This window comes from Vulpes vulpes, chromosome X (genome assembly GCF_048418805.1).
Source record: "Vulpes vulpes isolate BD-2025 chromosome X, VulVul3, whole genome shotgun sequence".
Lineage (NCBI taxonomy): Eukaryota > Metazoa > Chordata > Mammalia > Carnivora > Canidae > Vulpes > Vulpes vulpes.
In genome coordinates, this window is record NC_132796.1 from 81,656,235 (window position 1) to 81,677,067 (window position 20,833).

The 20,833-nt window shown below is 42.0% G+C and overlaps 1 protein-coding gene across 6 annotated transcripts in view; it reads right to left on the bottom strand.

The window, feature by feature from the left end:
- The window catches only part of TRPC5 (transient receptor potential cation channel subfamily C member 5), a 289,744-nt gene that overhangs the window by 53,089 nt on the left and 215,822 nt on the right, over positions 1-20,833 (bottom strand). The window lies entirely within an intron of this gene.

Consider the following 20,833-nt stretch of genomic DNA (forward strand, 5'->3'; position numbering starts at 1 on the left):
CTATGAGACTGGCTTTTCCTTAGAGATATTTGTTTCATATATTAAGCAAAATCACTCTGTTGGGTTTGTGCTTTAGCATGCTTCCCTATTCTTCCTCCCATAATCTTAGAGAAATGGTTCCTGAGCCTTGGCTCTCCATTAGAATCATACAGTGAACATTAAAAGATTCAGATTTCTGGGTCACAAATTGGGCATCTCTGGGGAGTAGAGCCTGGGCAGTTATTTTATGAAGTTTCACTGGGAATATCCATATCTATTAGCAGAGAATCATGGGGATATTTTCTTTCTTTCTTTCTTTCTTTCTTTCTTTCTTTCTTTCTTTCTTTCTTTCTTTCTTTCTTCTTCTTCCTTCCTTCCTTCCTTCCTTCCTTCTTTCTTTCTTTCTTTCTTTCTTTCTTTCTTTCTTTCTTTCTTTTTTTACTTTTACTTGTTCCCCGAGCTTACCTGAGGTCAACAAATGTGTGCTGTGTTTGGGCAAACACAAACTGGCACGGAATATGCTCATGCCTGTGGCTATGGTTTAGAATGCAAATGAGCTCCCTGCTTGTTTTGTCTTTTTTTTTTTTTTTTTTTACCCTTTGGTTTTGAGCACCTCTTGGTTGGCTCACAGTAAATCAGCTTACTGTTTTGCCATCTATTAACACCCTCTCAACTATAGACATGCAGAGGAGGGGAAAATATTTAGGGGCCCAAATTACAATGCTGTGTACTAACCCAGCTGGGATTTTACTTAAAGGCAATCTACAAAGTGTCAATGATTAATAGTTAAGGAATCATCAGTATTGCAAGTCATCATCAAGTTTCTACTCCCTGGTAAGCAACTCAATAGGGAGCTCAACAGTCAGCCATGATTTTAAATACTGCCTATATTTCCCAGCTTCCCATGGGAAAGGTTAAACAGAGCTGTACCATATAGCTTACTAGGACAAAGGAAATAAAATTCTTTCATCATTTACCCAACACCCGAGGTAGACTAGCCCAACTTTACTGTTAGTATATATGTGAAGGTGACTAGCTTCCCACCAAAGCCATTCTGTTCTTCCTTGAGCACACAGTGGGACAGACTACACCTTCTAGTCTCCCTTGCAGTGAGATGTGGCCACGTGACTAGGTTCCTAATAATGGGACTGCAGAGAAAAGATGAGTGGTACTTCCTGGCCTGGTCTGTAGAGGTATCCCATGTGTGTTCCTCCATGTTCTCTCCTGCTTCTGGCTGACTGGGATGTGGTAACCCAGGATGACCTAGGATTTTCTGTCAGCTTTTATCCATCAAGGACCATATAGAGGAGAACTATCCTGCTGATAACTGCCTTGGACTGTTACATGACTGAGAGGATTCTAGTGCGTTTGGGCCATTGTATATTTGGGAGTCTAGACTACCCCAAAGCTGTTTACTCTTATGAAACTATCAAAAATAAGCTGTTGGGATCCCTGGGTGGTGCAGCGGTTTGGTGCCTGCCTTTGGCCCAGGGCGCGATCCTGGAGACCCGGGATCGAGTCCCACGTCGGGCTCCCGGTGCATGGAGCCTGCTTCTCCCTCTGCCTGTGTCTCTGCCCCTCTCTCTCTCTCTCTGTGTGACTATCATAAATTAAAAAAATAAGCTGTCAATTTTTTTAATCATGTCATCTCATCTTTTTCAAAGATGCTTATGATCCCCAACATGCCCTATGTCACATAGAAAGACACAATCTTATAGTCCCTTACTACTATTCTTCTTGGCATTTCAGTCTATGCCAGAGGCTAGGATAAAAATGTCCTTAAAAAAGTATAGAAATTTAGAAGGGTTAAGCAAGACTTTTGGATGCAGTGGGAAGAGCACTGTGAATGCACAGTCTAGTGAGGGAGAAAGATATATAAAAAGATGGTTATAAAACAGTATAATAAGGGCTTAAAATTAAAATGGATAAGAACAAAGCATAATGGGAGCACAATGGAGAACAAATCTGGACTGCTCAGCCAAGGCTCCCTAGTGGAGGCAATACCTGAGTGGAGCAGTACATGATGTATAGAATTTGGTTAAGTAGAGGGGAAGAGAGGGGAAAGGAGTGAACAGCCAAAGCAGAAGGAATGACATAACTAAAGGCATCAAGGTTAAAAAAGAACATGATTTGTATGAGGAACTAGAGCAGTCTGCCGTGGCTACAGCTTGAAATGCAAAGCCATAAATGGCAGGATATGGGGCTGGGGAGGTAGACAGGGGTTACAGAAGATTAAAATGATAACCTTTGGCTCCTGCAAATAGTATGATTCATCTTAAGAGAGATAGGGAGCCTTAAGTGATATGTTTATATGTGTGAGTGTGTGTGTGTGTTTGTGTGTGTTCACAGTAGTAGAGTAAGTAGTTGAGACTCTCCATTAGAGACTCGAGCTAGATCGCCATGGTTCTCTTTGTTCTTCAGTGTTTTTGTCTGAAGAATCGAGATGACAACAGCATCTACCGGCTAGTGTTGGTGTGAGAATTAAGATCACTTATGGGGTGCTTGGGTGGCTCAGTCGACTGAGCGTATGACTCCTGATTTTGGCTTAGATCCTGATCTCAGGGTTGTGGGACTGAGCCCCAAGTTGGGATCTACACTTGGTGGGGAGTCTACTTGATATTCTTTCTCCCTCTCCATTTACCCTGCCCCAACTTACATGCTTCTCTCTAAAATAAATAAATCTTGAAAAAAAGATCACTTACTACATATGAAGTATTTAGAACTGTGCCTAGCACATAGTAAGGGATCATTCCATTTTAGATGCAGATATTACTATGCATGCAATAGGATCAGACTTAGACATTAGAAAGATCCTTCTGCGGATTGAGTGGGAGATGAATGGAGGGTAGAAAGCAGGCAAAACTTGAGGCAGGAAGACTGGTTAGAAACCTGGTATACAATGATTACAATGTAGACTAAGGTAATGGCAGTGGAAATGGAAAGCTGAATTCAGATGCAAAATGCAGTGAGGAGGTGGAAGGAAGTAATACATGTGGATTGACTATAAAGGGGAGGGAGGCTTCTCTTTTGGGTGAATTGGTAGCTATTAGTGTCATCATCAACCAAGAGTGGGAACACTGAAGCTGGAACAGGTAGGTTTATGGAAATGCATGCAGAGTTAGATTTGTCTGTGTGACACCGAGTGGAGATATCTGGACTGATGTACTGATGTCCTACAGCAGGAGTTGACAAACTTTTTTTAAAAAAATATTTTATTTATTTGAGGAGAGAGAGAGAGAGAGAGAGAGAGAGAGAGAATGAGCAGGGGGGAGGGACAAGCAGACTCCCTGCTGAGCAGGGAGCCCAATGCTGGGCTCAATGCAGGGCTCAATCCCAGGACTCCAGAATCATGACCTGAGCTGAAGGCAGATGTGTAACCAACTGAGTCATCCAGGAGCCCTGACAAACTTTTTCTGTAAAAGGCCAAATAGTAAATATGTGGGGCTTTGCAGTCCATAGAGTTCCTGTAGTAACTACTCAACTGTTTTAGTGGCAACTCAGCCATAGAAAATCTGTAAATATGTAAATGAATGGGTGTGGCTATGTGTGTGTGCCAATAACACTTTATTTTTTTTAGATTTATTTGCTTATTTGAGATAGAGCAAGAGAGCAGTGGGAGGGGCAGAAGGAGAGGGAGAGGGAGAGGGAGAAGAAGAGTGAGAATCTCAAGCAGACTCCCTGCTGAACACAGAGTCCAATATGGGGCTATATATCTCACAACACTGAGATCACAACCTGAGCCAAAATCAAGAGTCAGATGCTCAACTGACTGAGCGACCCAGGCACCCTTTTGTCATAGTTTGCCAATCCCTGTACTATGACATTGCTCCCTGATGCTGCCAGGACCAAGTAAATATTTGGACCACGTCAGTGGCAATCTTTATGACCTCCTGCAACTTCCCCTTGTGTATCCCCAAGGATTATGACTCCAGAAATCACTTTCTCTTAGGCAAAAGTGCAGAGGTGAAGCTTCTCTTAATAATAGATATTACCATCTAACCTCTATCTTCATTGCCTCTGCTCTGATTTTCAATTAGGCTGAAGTTGGTAATTTTACAAAGTTTGGACAGGTTTTTTATTTTCTGTTTTTAAATCTGACCAGAGTAGTGTAGGGTGGTGTGGATTCTGGCAGAACAAACTGCAATTACAGTATTATAAAGGAGGTTTTTATTACACCACCATGTAGTATCAAAGCCCAAAACATCTGTGAGCCTTAAAAGCACAATCCTGATTCCTGTTTGCATACTGAAATTCAAATTTGACAGGTTACTTAATCAATCTCTACTCAATTTCCAGAATGCCTCAGGATAGATTGCGGGAAAAACAGAGGAGTGTGTGTTGTATGCTTGATTGTGCTAAGGGCCAAACTGTACGGCGACTAGAACAGTAATTTTTTATTTTGATGGAGTCCAATTTGTGTTTTATGTTGTTGCTTGTGCTGTTGCTGCCATATCTAAAAATCCATCACTCTATCAAGGTCACAAAGGTCTGTACCTAGGTTTTCTTCTCTGGATTTGAAATCTTTAGCTCTTATGTTTATGTATTTGATCTATTTTGAATTAACTTTTGCATATTGTGTGAGAAAGGGGTCCAACTTCATTCATTTGCATGTGGATATCTACTTGTACCAGCACACTTTTTTTTTTTTTGAAAAAGCTTACTATTTCCCCCATTATATTCTTCTTCTGGCATCCTTGTTGAAAATTAACTAACCATTAATATCAGGGTTTACTTTGGGCTCTTTATTCCATTTATCAATAAGTCTATCCTTATTCCTGATTTTAAGGAAAAAGCTTTCAGCTGGTCTTCATTAAGTGTGATATTAGCTATGGCTTTCTCTTAGATGGCTTTCATCATGTTAAGGAAGTTTTTTTTTAAGATTTTATTTATTCATGAGAGAGAGAGAGAGAGAGAGATAGACAGACAGACAGACAGAAGCAGGTTCTATGTATGCAGGGAGTCTGGCATGGGACTTGATCCCGGGTCTCCAGGATCAGGCCCTAGGTTCAAGGTGGCGCTAAACCGCTGAGCCACCCGGGCTGCACAGGTTAACGAAGTTCTAATCTGTTTTCTGAGTGTTTTTTTTTTAATCACAAAAGGATGTTGAATTATGTCAAATACTTTTCCTATGTCAATTGAAATGATTATGTGTGTTTTTCTCCCTTCCATGGATATAATGTAATACATTGATTTTGTTATGTTAATCACTCCTGTACTACTGGGATGAATTCCACTAGGTCATGATGTACAATGCTTTCTATATATTTCTGGATTCAGATTTTTTTTTGTTTAAGCCTATATTGTTTGCCTCAACAACTATCCACTGTTTCAGGTGGCTGTGATGCAAAACAATTGCTGCTGAATTTTCCAACAAATTGTTGGTCCTGAGTAAGATCACATAAACATGAGTTCTGTAAATGGAGCTTTTCCGGGGAGTTGCCAGACAGGTCATATAATGACAATTTTCTGGGGACAGGTCTTTTAGGGGAGCTCCAAACTCAATCTTTTCCTTTCCCATGGCTGCCAAGCTGTTGCTTTTCACAGTTGCTGTGGTTCCAAGTCTATTGATTTGCAAGACTACTTGGGACTGGGTAAAAGGAGAGAGGAATAGGCAAGTTAAAATACCACAAAACTTGCTGTTCTTACCAAGATTCAGCTGTTTTTCTTGAATACATGTTCCTCTGGTTGGTGCAAAATTTTGGTTAATTTTCAGAGTTGTGAAATGTTTATTTGGAATATTTTTCCTATGCCTTGTTGCTTTTTTCGAGTGCATTTTCAGCAGTCCCTACTCCACCATTCTGGAAGTGTATTCCCTTTGCGACTTTTTAACTTTTTGTGGGAGGTGATGTTGTATTTGGGTTGTTGGATTATGGAAAAGGATAGAGTCCTTTCCCAAATTCCTCCCCAGGGAGCTTCAAACAAAACAAAACAAAACAAAACAACAAAACAAGGTTTGAGCAGTATGAGAGCTTCTTAAAAGCTGGAAGACTGGGTCTTGGTCAAGGACTAGGAGCATATCTTAGTTTCCATTATATTCCCAGCATTTTGCTAAGCACCTGGCACGAGGCAAACACTGGATAAATATTTGTTAAATGAGTGATTGAATAAATAGGTATGTGATAGATGAACCTTGGTGGAATGCTGTCTTTCCAAAGCTTTCTTTCCTTAGTGTATACGGGGAGTGATGTGTGGTAGTTAAGACAAAGCTCCTGGAAATTGAAATTAGGAACTATTCTTGGGGCACCTGGGTGACTCAGTAAGTTAAGTGTCTGCCTTCTGCTCAGGGTCCTGGGATGGAGCCCTGCATCAGGCTCTCCACTCAGCGGGGAGTCTGCTTCTCCCTCTGTCTCTGCCCCTGCTTGTGCTCTCTCTCTTTCTCTCTCTCTCAAATAAATAAAACCTTAAAAAAAGAAATTAGCAACTACTCTTAACGTAGATTAATTACTATATATTGAGCTCTTACAATGTACCAAACATTGTATCAGATTTTCACATGCATCACCCCAAAGCAACCCTAAAGGCTGATATTAGCATTATACACCTTTCACAGATGATGGAACTAAGCCCAAGATCACATTTGTGGTATGTGGTGGGGCCAGAAGTGGAGCCCTGGTGTGGCTGACTCTAAAGACCAAGCCCTTAAACACTGCACTCTGGCAATCCATATATGGTATGAGTTGGGGCCTGCAGAAAGCTGAATTTCCCGGTATTGTCCCCACTGGCCTGGCCACAGTGATTGAAATGTTCCTATCACTTGTTGCTTTGGGTCAAGGTGTCTAAATTATATTCATGTTTTTATGGGGTGCCTGGGTGTCTCAGTCAGTTAACCATCTGCCTTTGAGTCACGTCCTGATCTCAGGATCCTGGGATCAAGCCCCATGTTGTAGGGCTCCCTGCTCAGTGGGGAGTCTACTTTTCCCTCTCCTCCACCTCTCCTCCTTGCTCATGCTCTCTCTCTCAAATAAGTAAAATCTTTAAAAAAAAAATTAACTGTTGGGATGCCTTGGTGGTTCAGTGGTTGAGTGTCTGCCTTCTGCTCAGGGTGTGATCCTGGGTTCCTGGGATCAAATCCTGACTCTCCCATCGGGCTCCCCACAGGGAGCCTGCTTCTCTCTCTTCCTATGTCTCTGCCTCTCTTTGTGTCTCTCATGAATAAATAAATAAAATCTTAAAAAAACTAACATTTAAGGTTTAGTTAATAGTTTCATATGTTACCACTTCCTAAAAACATGAATATAATTTCTTTTTCTTTAAATATTTTATTTAAGAGAGAACACGAGCAGAGGAGAGCCAGAAGGGAGAGGCAGAGTCAGAGGCAGAGGAAGAAGCAGACTCCCTGCTAAGCAGGGGACCCTATGTGGGGCTCAATCCCAGGATCCCAAGATCATAACCTGAGCTGGAGGCAGGTGCTTAAATGAGCCATCCAGGTGCCCCAAACCATAACAGTTTAAAGTGAGTGTATCAAAAAAAAAGTGAGTGTATCATATTAGCCAGTTACCTAGCTATAAGGGACCTGTACACCAGCAACACTGAAGAGGAATGATCAGAAACTCAGATCTGGGCTGAAGATCTTACCTTCCTAGTTTAGCCCCAGCCCAGATCTCTATGGCACTCCCCTTTCCAACCATCTACATCTTTTCTTCACAAACCTGCTAGGGCCCTCTGTACAGTTCCTTTTATTTTTAAAAATCTTCGATGCTTTATTTCTCCAATGCTCTCAGGCAAGGGCTGAAAATTAATTTTTTCCTTACATAGGACTTTTGGAAAAGCCCTGACTTTCTTCCTTTGACATAAAGCTGCATTTTAAATGGAAGAGCTCAATAGCTCTTTGCCCATCGAAAGAGTAATTCTTGATAGGAATAACGTCAGGTTCTACCAGAAAGAGCCTGACCCTCCCCCAGACAACTAGGAAAACTGGTTCAATTTCATCTGGGCAGAGCTCTGACTTCATTCACTCAGTGAGGAGAATTATTTCTTTAGCTCCTCACTAGTCCATTGGATTAAACTTTTGTTCCTACAGCTGTCTAAATGATCACGTGGTTTTAGTGCTTCATTCACATGCTGAACCCAAAGCAGAACCAAATTTGACTTGCTCATTGCTAAGGGAATGCAAGAGCAATGTGACTCAATTTAGGTGTTGCAACAAGTATTTCTGTACACCTGCTCCATGACCAGTTCTGTGTGGTGCGTGGGGAGAGGGCCACAGGAGAGACCCACAGTGACTCTGACCTGCAGGATCTCACTGACAGACCAGCCAAACTCACATGACACAAGTAATAGGCAATAATGTCTGTGTTCAGAAGCCCGCACAAGCACAAGCGGTACAGATGGTAAAAGTTTCAGGTTCTCAGCTGGTTGGTGGCCAGAGACTGGTGAAGGCCACTCCCTTCCAATTCGGGAGATTTTCCCAAGTAAGGATGTAATAAAAAAGAAAAAAAAAAAAAACCCTGCACCGCTTTGATTCTTCTGTTAGAGCCACTTCATAAAAAGAAAGGTCAGAATAACGTGCAGTCATTCAAACTGGATCCATTTGGCATTAGGAAAAAGTGACTACGTTGTCATGAGGAATGACAACTTAGAGACTCAGGGCATTCGGAGAAGGAACGAATCAGCAGGCACGAGAGTCAGAAGGAAAGGCTATAGAGAATCCTTAAATCAGAGAATCTCACTTCCTCCTGGAAGCCTTCCGTAATTGCCCCAGCCAGAGGCGATCCCTCTTCCTCAAACCCAGACCACTTTGCTTCTTCCTTGAGGTACCTTAGAGCCCGACCTATGTTAGTTACACTTACTTTCATGTAGAGCTTTTTTACCATAGTAAAATTCTGAAGGGGAGGGACAATTTTGTATGTTGTATGACATTTCATAGCCCAAAGGGCTTTGCAGACATTTACTGTACTTGTTAAAGTGAGAAAATTCTCTTCTCTGCTTTCCTGCTAAACTTCAGTCCTGAATATTCACTGCCTAGTGGGCATTTCAAATTCATAACCCAAGTGGAACTTTTTCTTCCCCAAACTTCCCAACACACACACACACACACACACACACACAATTCTCTTTCACCTCATATTCTGTGTACCCTCCAAGTATTTCTCTAATACCAGTCATAATAGTCACAGATTAAATGTACACAGAATTTTCTGTTTTGGATAATTTTAAAAGCATGTTATACATATGAACAAACCCAGGGGGTTGGTACTGCATTTACACCCATTTTACAGATGAGAGAAACTGACTCCCAGAGAGGTTAAATACTAATGAGCATTTGAGTGCTCACTGTGTGTCAAGCACTATAGTAAGTGTTCATTTAAGAGTAGTGAGCTTAGGATATACTAACCTGGTTAGTGACCAGGTTCACCCCCCCACGTCCCCCTCCTCCCCCACCCTCCCCACCCCCAACCACCGTCTCTAATGAGACACTGGGAAATGAGGGGGAAGTCCCTTGGTTGGAGTAGAGGATCTAGTGGTGGGGGGCTCTTGAGAAGGAAGCCAGGCTGTAAGGCAGAGAAAAAAAAGCCCGCAGCAGTTGAGTTTTCAGTGGTTCCCCTAGGGATGGGCAGTGTGGTCAGAGGAGAAAAAAAATCTTTCTTAACTCCCACAATCCACTCTGTTCTGTGCCATGGAGGCGGTCAGGAAGAGAAAAATCAGATCAGGATAAAACAAGTCGGTCCTACATTGAGTCACCTCACTGGTGATTTGTGCATGATTTTAAACTGTTGGGTATGTGTTGAAGTGGAGTAGATGAGACTAGAAGAAAGGTCACCTTGACATATGTCTAACATTCAGAGCTCTGTTAAGCAGCTCAGGACTGTTGTTCCCGGGAGTAATTGGCACTGAGTTATCTTTGTGTGTTTCCTAAAAGAGAGCAGTTGACCTCAAGCTGGGGGACTTACAGCTGTAAACACTTCTTCCTTTAGTAGCTTGGAGGAAAAGAAAATCTGAGAGGTGATAATGAGCACCCCCCAACATTCCCCAGGGAAGAAGGTGAGGATCCGGAAGAAAACTTGAGTTCCCAGCTATGGCAGGCTCTGAGCTAAGGGCCTTTCTGTGTGGTTGGAAAAAGTCTACTCATCTTTCAAGAACTTGACTCTGCTCCTTCAGTGAGTGGCTAGACAATGGAATAGGCCCAACTTGCATTGCCTCAGATGTCAGTTCTTCAAAAGACAGTCCAGTTGTGTACAAGGGTGTATTTAAAAAGCCAGCTGGCAAAAATGATCTGAGATAGAGCAAGTTTGGTTGGTTTGTTTTGTAGTTGCCAAACAGGCTGGGCTCTGATGAGGAGAAAAACGCTCAAAAAGTAAATCCAGGTCAGCACACAATTTTCCAAAGAGGAGGCAAATGTGCAAAACACTTTCCTTCCCTACCATGATGGTGAGCTTGTTGAGCTGTGCTTTTTTTTTTTTAAAGATTTTATTTATTTATTCATGAGAGATATACAGAGAGAGAGGCAGAGACACAAGCAGAGGGAGAAGCACGCTCCATGCAAGAAGCCCGACATGGGACTCGATCCGGGTCTCCACAATCACGCCCTGGGCCGAAGGCAGAGTTAAACCGCTGAGCCACCCAGGCTGCCCCTGAGCTGTGCTTTTATGAAGTGGTTCATCTTTTTACCACGGTAGCAGAAATTTGAGATGAAGAAGTAGGTTTTGGCAAGTAGATTAGGCCCAGGTCATAATTCAAAGTGATCCCTACGTTTTACATGTAGTCTCTGTCTGAAACGGTGTCAATCTACTTAGATCACTAATCTGCAGTGATTTTTTTTTTTTTTGGAAAGAAGGAGCTGCAGTGCTTTTGCAGGGATTACTGAGACATTTTGTACTCATCGGGCTGTTGCTGCAGTTACCTGGTGCACTTGGTTCCTGTACTTGGCTACCAATGTCAATGGCAATAGAAGTACAGACTGATAAAATGAGTCAACTGGCAGTCATCCCTCTGATTTCACATTTGAGTTAAGGCTCACTAATTTGAACTCACTGAGGGAAAGTGAGGCTAGATGCTGAAGATTCGGTTTTAGAATACGTATTTTAAAAAATACAGTTACCCATTTGCACGTACATACAGCAGTGGGGATTTGCTAAATGGCGTTTCCTGGCAGATGTTATCCTCCCTTGTTGGAGCTGATAGGCTCTCAAAGGATCTAGTGCTGCGAAATTTAGTCCAATGCAGTGGCGTATTCTAGTCGTGAGGTGGCAGCAGAGGGCGGTGGGAGCTCACGTCCTACTTCCAAGAGGGGAGTTCTAGAAGGAAAGAGGAGCCTGTCTTGGAAAACTTCTCACCTGGGAGAGAGCAAGTGAACCAGCATGTCAGGGCAATTGGAGAGGAGAGCCTGGAAACTCATTAAAGCCAAATAAGAAGTCAGATGGGGTGTGATTAGGTCAATTAACGACCCATGGAACAGAACAGGGGCAAAATAAAATGAGAGCCAGAGGCAACCAATTCTGAGGGTGTAAGTCTTTGAGAGCTGGGTGTCCTGGGCAGTTCCAAGCCCAGTGCTGGGTGATGGTACAGGTTCACAAGTCCACAGTACTTACTCCAAAATCCTTGAGGCCAGATGTGTTTTGGAATTCTAAATTTGTCAGATTTCAGAACAATAATATGCCATTAATATGCCATCTGCACTATATATTAGGTAACACCCCCAGTGGGATTTAAGGCAGCACTCTTAATTAGGGTTGCCAAATTTAGCAAATAAAAATACAAGAGGTCTAGTTATATTTGAATTTCAGATCAACAGTGAATTGTGTTTTAGTCTAAGTGTATCCCCTTATGATATTTGGGACATACTGACACTAAAACATGGTTCACTGTTGATCTGAAATTCACATGTAACCGGATGTCCTGTATTTTATCTGGAAATCTGACGATAGTCAAACACATTAGTATCACAGCAGTGAAACCTATGAATGCTTAGACTAAATGGGATAAATAAAGACAATAAATTGCCTCATGTCAGTTCATTTCATGTTTTGTCACCATATGAGTTTTGATAGGAAATTTATGGAAAATTTTTTTTTGGTTTTTCAGAACATTGTATATTTTGGAATTGTGGACTTGTAATCATTCAATAAATAGAAGAGAACAATGGAGAGATCTATGTTAACAGGTATTCATGCCTGAAGTATTTCTAGTTCTTCAGGGCATGGGTCCTTTTTTTCAGGTCACAAGATGTGTGCAGGTTTGGCAGGTCCTGAGACATTGGGGCATGAAAGGAGATTGAGTCAGGTGCACCCAAATAGTTTTCATATAAGAAGGTTTGGCTGGAGGTTTCATGATGTGCTGTGAGCTGCCCACTTTGAAATCTTCAGCATGAAATCAGAATAAAGGGGGTGGAGGAAATTTAGCCCCTAGCCGTAAGAAAGAACCCATTTGGGAAACATATCTTGAGCTCTGACTCTCTTTTGCTCTGTGATTTGTGGTGGAACTCAAGGTGTGTCGTTGTGTTTGGGTATCTGTGCAATTGGTGGTTGCCACCCACCTGACCTTTTCATCATAGGACTCCCTGGACAATCAAATGGATCATGGGGGTGGGAAAATGCTTTGAAACATTCTCAACACCAACAATAGTAAGATAGTGTTCCTCATACATCCTTGTTAGCTTATCAGTGCAATGTATGCCTTATACACAAAGATATTCCTAATAAGGTAGAGTGTTAGCATGGTCTCTATTGTTAGGCAGACCTGAGGTTTAAATTCTAGTTCCACAACTTCCTGGCTGGATGACCTTGGGCAAGTTGCTTAATCTCTCTGGACCTCAGTTTCCCCATTGGAAAAATGAGGATTATACTCGTAACCCATGTCCTAAGGTCATTCTAAAGGTGAAGAGAGTTAACTCAGTGCCTGGCAGCAAAGAAAGAAGCGTCATCATTGCCATTCTCATCATGGATTATTGTGAGAACTAGACAAAGAAGTGTTTAATAAATGTTAGTTATTTTCATCATTATGGCTCTCATTGTTATGAGATGGAGAAGCATTGCTGCTTGCAGAGTCTCGAAGTGACTATATATGTGACCCTACACAGGCTTTGCCTAGACAGTACATTCAATTTGAGTCAGTATGGTCCTTGTCATATAGTTAGATCCTGTATTTAACTCCCACAAGTTCCAGAATGAAAAACTGGATTATTACACAAGACATACTTCAGAGGAAGGGAGACAACTCAGTAGATAAAGGGGAGGGGGATTTCTCATTGAGCAAGACTGGTAAGTTAGGATTGCAGGAAGGACAGCTTTTGGGGGGCTGACAAGCTGATGTATCTCCGGGAGTTCTTTAAAGCCAGGATGGAAGATTCCATAAGTATGGCTTTGGGTCTGGGCAAAAATCTTGCTCCAGGTGTTGCACTGGGTGATTGTTCAGGAGGATGGCCCGGGGACACAGAACAGGATCCGGCCTCCCCCCGGGACAGGCAGAGGCCAGGAGGGCCCAGGACAGCAAGGATGCTCCTGCCCCGAGCTGAGCAGATCAGCAGCCCCGCCCCTGGAGCATCCAGGCCCTTGCAGACGGAGAGCTCTGTAGTTACTGCTGGAGCTGAATCCAGGGCTCCAGAGCTGGCCCCACCACTGTGTTTGTTCCTCCTGGGGCCTCACGGGGTAAACAAACCCCACTGAGCCCTGCATCAGGCAGGGGGCAAGCAGCTCCCCCAAGTGCTAACACCTAAAAATCAGCACAACAGGCCCCTCCCCCAGAAGACCAGCTAGACGGACAAGTTCCAGGGGAAGTCAAGGGACTTAAAGTATACAGAATCGGAAGATACTCCCCGTGTTTTTTTTTTTTTTTTTTTTTTGCTTTTTCATTTCTGTTTGCTTCCCCCACCCTTTTTTTCCATTCTTTCTTTTTCTTTCTCTTTTTCTTCTCTTTTTTTCTTTTTGTCTTCCTTTTTTCTTTTTCTCTTTTCTTTCCTTGTTTCTCTCCTCTCTTTTTCTCCTTTTCCCAATACAACTTGTTTTTGGCCACTCCGCACTGAGCAAAATGACTAGAAGGAAAACCTCACCTCAAAAGTAAGAATCAGAAACAGTCCTCTCTCCCACAGAGTTACAAAATCTGGATTACAATTCAATGTCAGAAAGCCAATTCAGAAGCACTATTATACAGCTACTGGTGGCTCTATAAAAAACTATAAAGGACTCAAGAGACTTCATGACTGCAGAATTTAGATCCAAACAGGCAGAAATTAAAAATCAATTAAATGAGATGCAATCCAAACTAGAAGTCCTAACGACAAGGGTTAACGAGGTGGAAGAACGAGTGAGTGACATAGAAGACAAGTTGATGGCAAAGAGGGAAACTGAGGAAAAAAGAGACAAACAATTAAAAGATCATGAGGATAGATTAAGGGAGATAAATGACAGCCTGAGGAAGAAAAACCTACATTTAATTGAGGTTCCCGAGGGCGCTGAAAAGGACAGAGGTCCAGAATATGTATTTGAACAAATCATAGCTGAAAACTTTCCTAATCTGGGAAAGGAAACAGACATTCAGATCCAGGGAATAGAGAGATTCCCCCCCCCCAATCAATAAAAACCATTCAACACCTCGACATTTAATAGTTAAGCTTGCAAATTCCAAAGATAAAGGGAAGATCCTTAAAGCAGCAAGAGACAAGAAATCCTTGACTTTTATGGGGAGGAGTATTAGGGTAACAGAAGACCTCTCCACAGACACCTGGCAGGCCAGAAAGGGCTGGCAGGATATATTCAGGGTCCTAAGTGAGAAAAACATGCAACCAAGAATACTTTATCCAGCAAGACTCTCATTCAGAATGGAAGGAGAGATAAAGAGCTTCCAAGACAGGCAGGAACTGAAAGAATATGTGACCTCCAAACCAGCTCTGCAAGAAATTTTAAGGGGGACTCTTAAAATTCCCCTTTAAGAAGAAGTCCAGTGGAACAATCCACAAAAACAAGGACTGAATAGATATCATGATGACCCTAAACTCATATCTTTCAATAGTAACTCTGAACGTGAACGGGCTTAATGACCCCATCAAAAGGTGCAGGGTTTCAGACTGCATAAAAAAGCAAGACCCATCTATTTGCTGTCTACAAGAGACTCATTTTAGACAGAAGGACACCTACAGCCTGAAAATAGAAGGTTGGAGAACCATTTACCATTGAAATGGTCCTCAAAAGAAAGCAGGGGTAGCCATCCTTATATCAGATAAACTAAAATTTACCCCGAAGACTGTAGTGAGAGATGAAGAGGGACACTATATCATACTTAAAGGATCTATCCAACAAGAGGACTTAACAATCCTCAATATATATGCCCCGAATGTGGGAGCTGCCAAATATATCAATCAATTAATAACCGAAGTTAAGATATACTTAGATAATAACACACTTATACTTGGTGACTTCAATCTAGCGCTTTCTACACTCGATAGGTCTTCTAAACACAACATCTCCAAAGAAACGAGAGCTTTAAATGATACACTGGACCAGATGGATTTCACAGATATCTACAGAACTTTACATCCAAACTCAACTGAATACACATTCTTCTCAAGTGCACATGGAACTTTCTGCAGAATAGACCACATACTGGGTCACAAATCAGGTCTGAACCAATACCAAAAGATTGGGATCATCCCCTCCATATTCTCAGACCATAATGCCTTGAAATTAGAACTAAATCACAACAAGAGTTTTGGAAGGACTTCAGACACGTGGAGGTTAAGGACCATCCTGCTAAAAGATGAAAGGGTCAACCAGGACATTAAGGAAGAATTTAAAAGATTCATGGAAGCTAGTGAGATGAAGATACAACCGTTCAAAATCTTTGGGATGCAGCAAAAGCAGTCCTGAGGGGGAAATACATCGCAATACAAGCATCCATCCAAAAACTGGAAAGAACTCAAATACAAAAGCTAACCTTACACCTAAAGGAGCTAGAGAAAAAACAGTAAATAGATCCTACACCCAGCAGAAGAAGAGAGTTAATAAAGATTCGAGCAGAACTCAACGAAATCGAGACCAGAAGAACTGTGGAACAGATCAACAAAATCAGGAGTTGGTTCTTTGAAAGAATAAGATAGATAAACCATTAGCCAGCCTTATGAAAAAGAAGAGAGAGAAGACTCAAATTAATAAAATCATGAATGAGAAAGGAGAGATCACTACCAACACCAAGGAAATACAAACAATTTTAAAAACATATTATGAACAGCTATGCGCCAATAAATTAGGCAATCTAGAAGAAATGGACGCATTCCTGGAAAGCCACAAACTACCAAAACTGGAGCAGGAAGAAATAGAAAACCTGAACAGGCCAATAACCAGGGAGGAAATTGAAGCAGTCATCAAAAACCTCCCAAGACACAGGAGTCCAGGGACAGATGGCTTCCCAGGGGAATTCTATCAAACGTTTAAAGAAGAAACCATACCTATTCCAGTAAAGCTGTTCAGAAAGATAGAAAGAGATGGAGTACTTCCAAATTCGTTCTATGAGGCCAGCATCACCTTAATTCCAAAACCAGACAAAGACCCCACCCAAAAGGAGAATTACAGACCAATATCCCTGATGAACATGGATGCAAAAATTCTTTTTTTTAAATATTTTTATTTATTTTTATTTATTTTTTATTTTTATTTATGATAGTCACAGACAGAGAGAGAGAGGCAGAGACACAGGCAGAGGGAGAAGCAGGCTCCATGCACCGGGAGCCCGATGTGGGATTCGATCCCGGATCTCCAGGATCGCGCCCTGGGCCAAAGGCAGGCGCCAAACCATTGCGCCACCCAGGGATCCCGGATGCAAAAATTCTCAACAAGATACTAGCCAATAGGATCCAACAGTACATTAAGAAAATTATTCACCACGACCAAGTAGGATTTATCCCCGGGACACGAGGCTGGTTCAACACGCATAAAACAATCAATGTGATTCATCATATCAGCAAGAGAAAAACCAAGAACCATATGATCCTCTCATTAGATGCAGAGAAAGCATTTGACAAAATACAGCATCCATTCCTGATCAAAACTCTTCAGAGTGTAGAGATAGAGGGAACATTCCTCAACATCTTAAAAGCCATCTATGAAAAGCCCACAGCAAATATCATTCTCAATGGGGAAGCACTGGGAGCCTTTCCCCTAAGATCAGGAACAAGACAGGGATGTCCACTCTCACCACTGCTATTCAGCATAGTACTGGAATTCCTCGCCTCAGCAATCAGACAACAAAAAGACATTAAAGGCTTTCAAATTGGCAAAGAAGAAGTCAAACTCTCTCTCTTCGCCGATGACATGATACTCTACATAGAAAACCCAAAAGCCTCCACCCCAAGATTGCTAGAACTCATACAGCAATTTGGTAGCGAGGCAGGATACAAAATCAATTCCCAGAAATCAGTGGCATTTCTATACACTAACAATGAGACTGAAGAAAGAGAAATTAAGGAGTCAATCCCATTTACAATAGCACCCAAAAGCATAAGATACCTAGGAATAAACCTAACCAAAGAGGTAAAAGATCTATACCCTAAAAACTACACAACACTTCTGAAAGAAATTGAGGAAGACACAAAGAGATGGAAAAATATTCCATGCTCATGGATTGGCAGAATTAATATTGTAAAAATGTCAATGTTACCCAGGGCAATTTACACGTTTAATGCAATCCCTATCAAAATACCATGGACTTTCTTCAGAGAGTTAGAACAAGTTATTTTAAGATTTGTGTGGAATCAGAAAAGACCCCGAATAGCCAGGGGAATTTTAAAAAAGAAAACCATAGCTGGGGGCATCACAATGCCAGATTTCAGGTTGTACTACAAAGCTGTGGTCATCAAGACAGTGTGGTACTGGCACAAAAACAGACACATAGATCAATGGAACAGAATAGAGAAGCCAGAAGTGGACCCTCAACTTTATGGTCAACTAATATTCGATAAAGGAGGAAAGACTATCCATTGGAAGAAAGACAGTCTCTCCAATAAATGGTGCTGGGAAAATTGGACATCCACATGCAGAAGAATGAAACTAGACTACTCTCTTTCACCATACACAAAGATAAAGTCAAAATGGATGAAAGATCTAAATGTGAGACAAGATTCCATCAAAATCCTAGAGGAGAACACAGGCAACACCCTTTTTGAACTCGGCCACAGTAACTTCTTGCAAGATACATCCACGAAGGCAAAAGAAACAAAAGCAAAAATGAACTATTGCGACTTCATTAAGATAAGAAGCTTTTGCACAGCAAGGGTACAGTCAGCAAAACTAAAAGACAACCTACAGAATGGGAGAAAATATTTGCAAATGACATATCAGATAAAGGGCTAGTTTCCAAGATCTATAAAGAACTTATTAAACTCAACACCAAAGAAACAAACAATCCAATCATGAAATGGGCAAAAGACATGAAGAGAAATCTCACAGAGGAAGACATAGACATGGCCAACATGCACATGAGAAAATGCTCTGCATCACTTGCCATCAGGGAAATACAAATCAAAACCACAATGAGATACCACCTCACACCAGTGAGAATGGGGAAAATTAACAAGGCAGGAAGCCACAAATGTTGGAGAGGTTGCAGAGAAAAGGGAACCCTCTTACACTGTTGGTGGGAATGTCAACTGGTGCAGCCACTCTGGAAAACTGTGTGGAGATTCCTCAAAGAGTTAAAAATAGACCTGCCCTACGACCCAGCAATTGCACTGTTGGGGATTTACCCCAAAGATGCAGATGCAATGAAACACCGGGACACCTGCACCCCGATGTTTCTAGCAGCAATGTCCACAATAGCCAAACTGTGGAAGGAGCCTCAGTGTCCATTGAAAGATGAATGGATAAAGAAGATGTGGTTTATGTGTACAATGGAATATTACTCAGCCATTAGAAATGACAAATACCCACCATTTGCTTCAACGTGGATGGAACTGGAGGGTATTATGCTGAGTGAAATAAGTCAATCGGAGAAGGACAAACATTATATGGTCTCATTCATTTGGGGAATATAAATAATAGTGAAAGGGAATAGAAGGGAAGGGAGAAGAAATGTGTGGGAAATATCAGCAAGGGAGACAGAACATAAAGACTCCTAACTCTGGGAAATGAACTAGGGGTGTTGGAAGGGGAGGAGGGCGGGGGGCGGGGGTGAATGGGTGACGGGCACTGAGGGGGGCACTTGACGGGATGAGCACTGTGTGTTTTCTGTATGTTGGCAAATTGAACACCAATAAAAAATAAATTTTTTATTAAAAAATAAGGTTTTATTGGGATCCGGCCATATGCATTCGTTTACATATTATCTATGGCTGTTTCTGTGCTACTGTGGCAGAGTTGAGAAAGTACAACAGAGACCATATGGCCCATGATGCCTGAAATAACTGCTGTCTGGCCCTTTACAGAAAACTTGCTGACCCCCAGCTCTCCCCACTAGAGTACACAGTCTCTGTATGGAGACTTTGGAGTTAGACAGAGGCTGAAGTCAAACTTCAGTTTTGCCATTTATTAATAGCGGGTCCTTGGACAAATATTTCTAAGTCTGTGTGCCTTAGTTTCCTTATCTGTAAAAATAGAAATAATATTACCTATCCTCTAGGATTGTTATGAGGATCGTTGTGAGGTGCTATGCATGGAAGGTTCTCAGCAGTGTCTGCATGCTTGGCACATGGTGAACTCTTAAAAAAGGGATTTACAGGGCACCTGGGTGGCTCAGTCAGTTTAGCGTCTGCCTTCGGCTCAGGTCATGATCTCCGGGTCCTGGGATTGAGACCTTCATTAGGCTCCCCACTCAGCGTGGAGTTTGCTTGTCCCTCTCTGCCACTTCCCCTGCTCATGCTCACTTTCTCTCTCTCAAATAAATAAATAAAATCTCAAAAAAAAAGGTAGTTAAATTATTTGGAGTTGTAATAACAGCAGTTAGCCAGAACATAGCTCTGTGCCTGGCACATAGTGAGTGCCACTTCAATACCAAATCTCTGCACTTGTTTTGTTCCTATTCTTGCTGACTTTTCTAGGACCTTGCGTTGCTGAATAAAATACTGAAGTTTGGGGCTGGAGGTAGAGATGTGGGGATCAGTAGGGCAAGGCAGTGACCACAGTGGTTTTGGCCTTAGAAGGTAGTTGACAGCTGAGGATTTATTCTTGAACAAGCGGTTTAATGCTTTAAGCCTGAACCATATTATGTGACCAAAATGAAGGGTGTGTGTGTGTATGTGTGTGTGCATGTATGTGAAAGAGAGAGTGCACCCCCAATCCTATGGTTTTTTTCCCTTGCATCTTCAAAATCCCTCTTCCTGTGTTACACTTGAATGAACTATGATTCCATTCTTTGAAAATTTTGCAATTTTCTTCAAGATTCCGGCCGTGCTCACCTCCCCATTCTCCAAGTTCCTGTAGCAAGTACAGAAAAAAAATTACTCTGGGATACATTATGTTCTCAGATGTGCTTGGTTGGCCTCCCTGATTAGACTCTAAACTCCTGTAGGGCTGAGACCCCGGCCTCTATCTCACAGGTTCAGGGAGAAGGAGTGTGTTGCTACTATTAAACAATTAAGGGGTGTGTGTGTGTGTGTGTGTGTGTGTGTGTGTGTGTGTGTGTATGTTTCTGGCTGGAGAAGTCTCTGATAGAGAAAGGAGAATGAATTTCAGAAGCAAGGTCGCGGGGAGATAAGTGAAATGTTTCAATGTTTCAGTGTCCTCTCAAGCAACAAAAGAACTAGAAATGAGATCTTGGGGAATAAAGGGCAGGAACATCACCAGGAGGACCTTCTGCTGGGTGGCCACCATCTCTCAGTTACCTAGACGAAAGAAGTTACCTTCGAATGATGGCAATTCCTACCTTTGACAGGTAAGCCATTGGTGATGGCCTTTCTATTTCTGAGAACCATCCTTTCCTAATGTCTCTGTGAAGG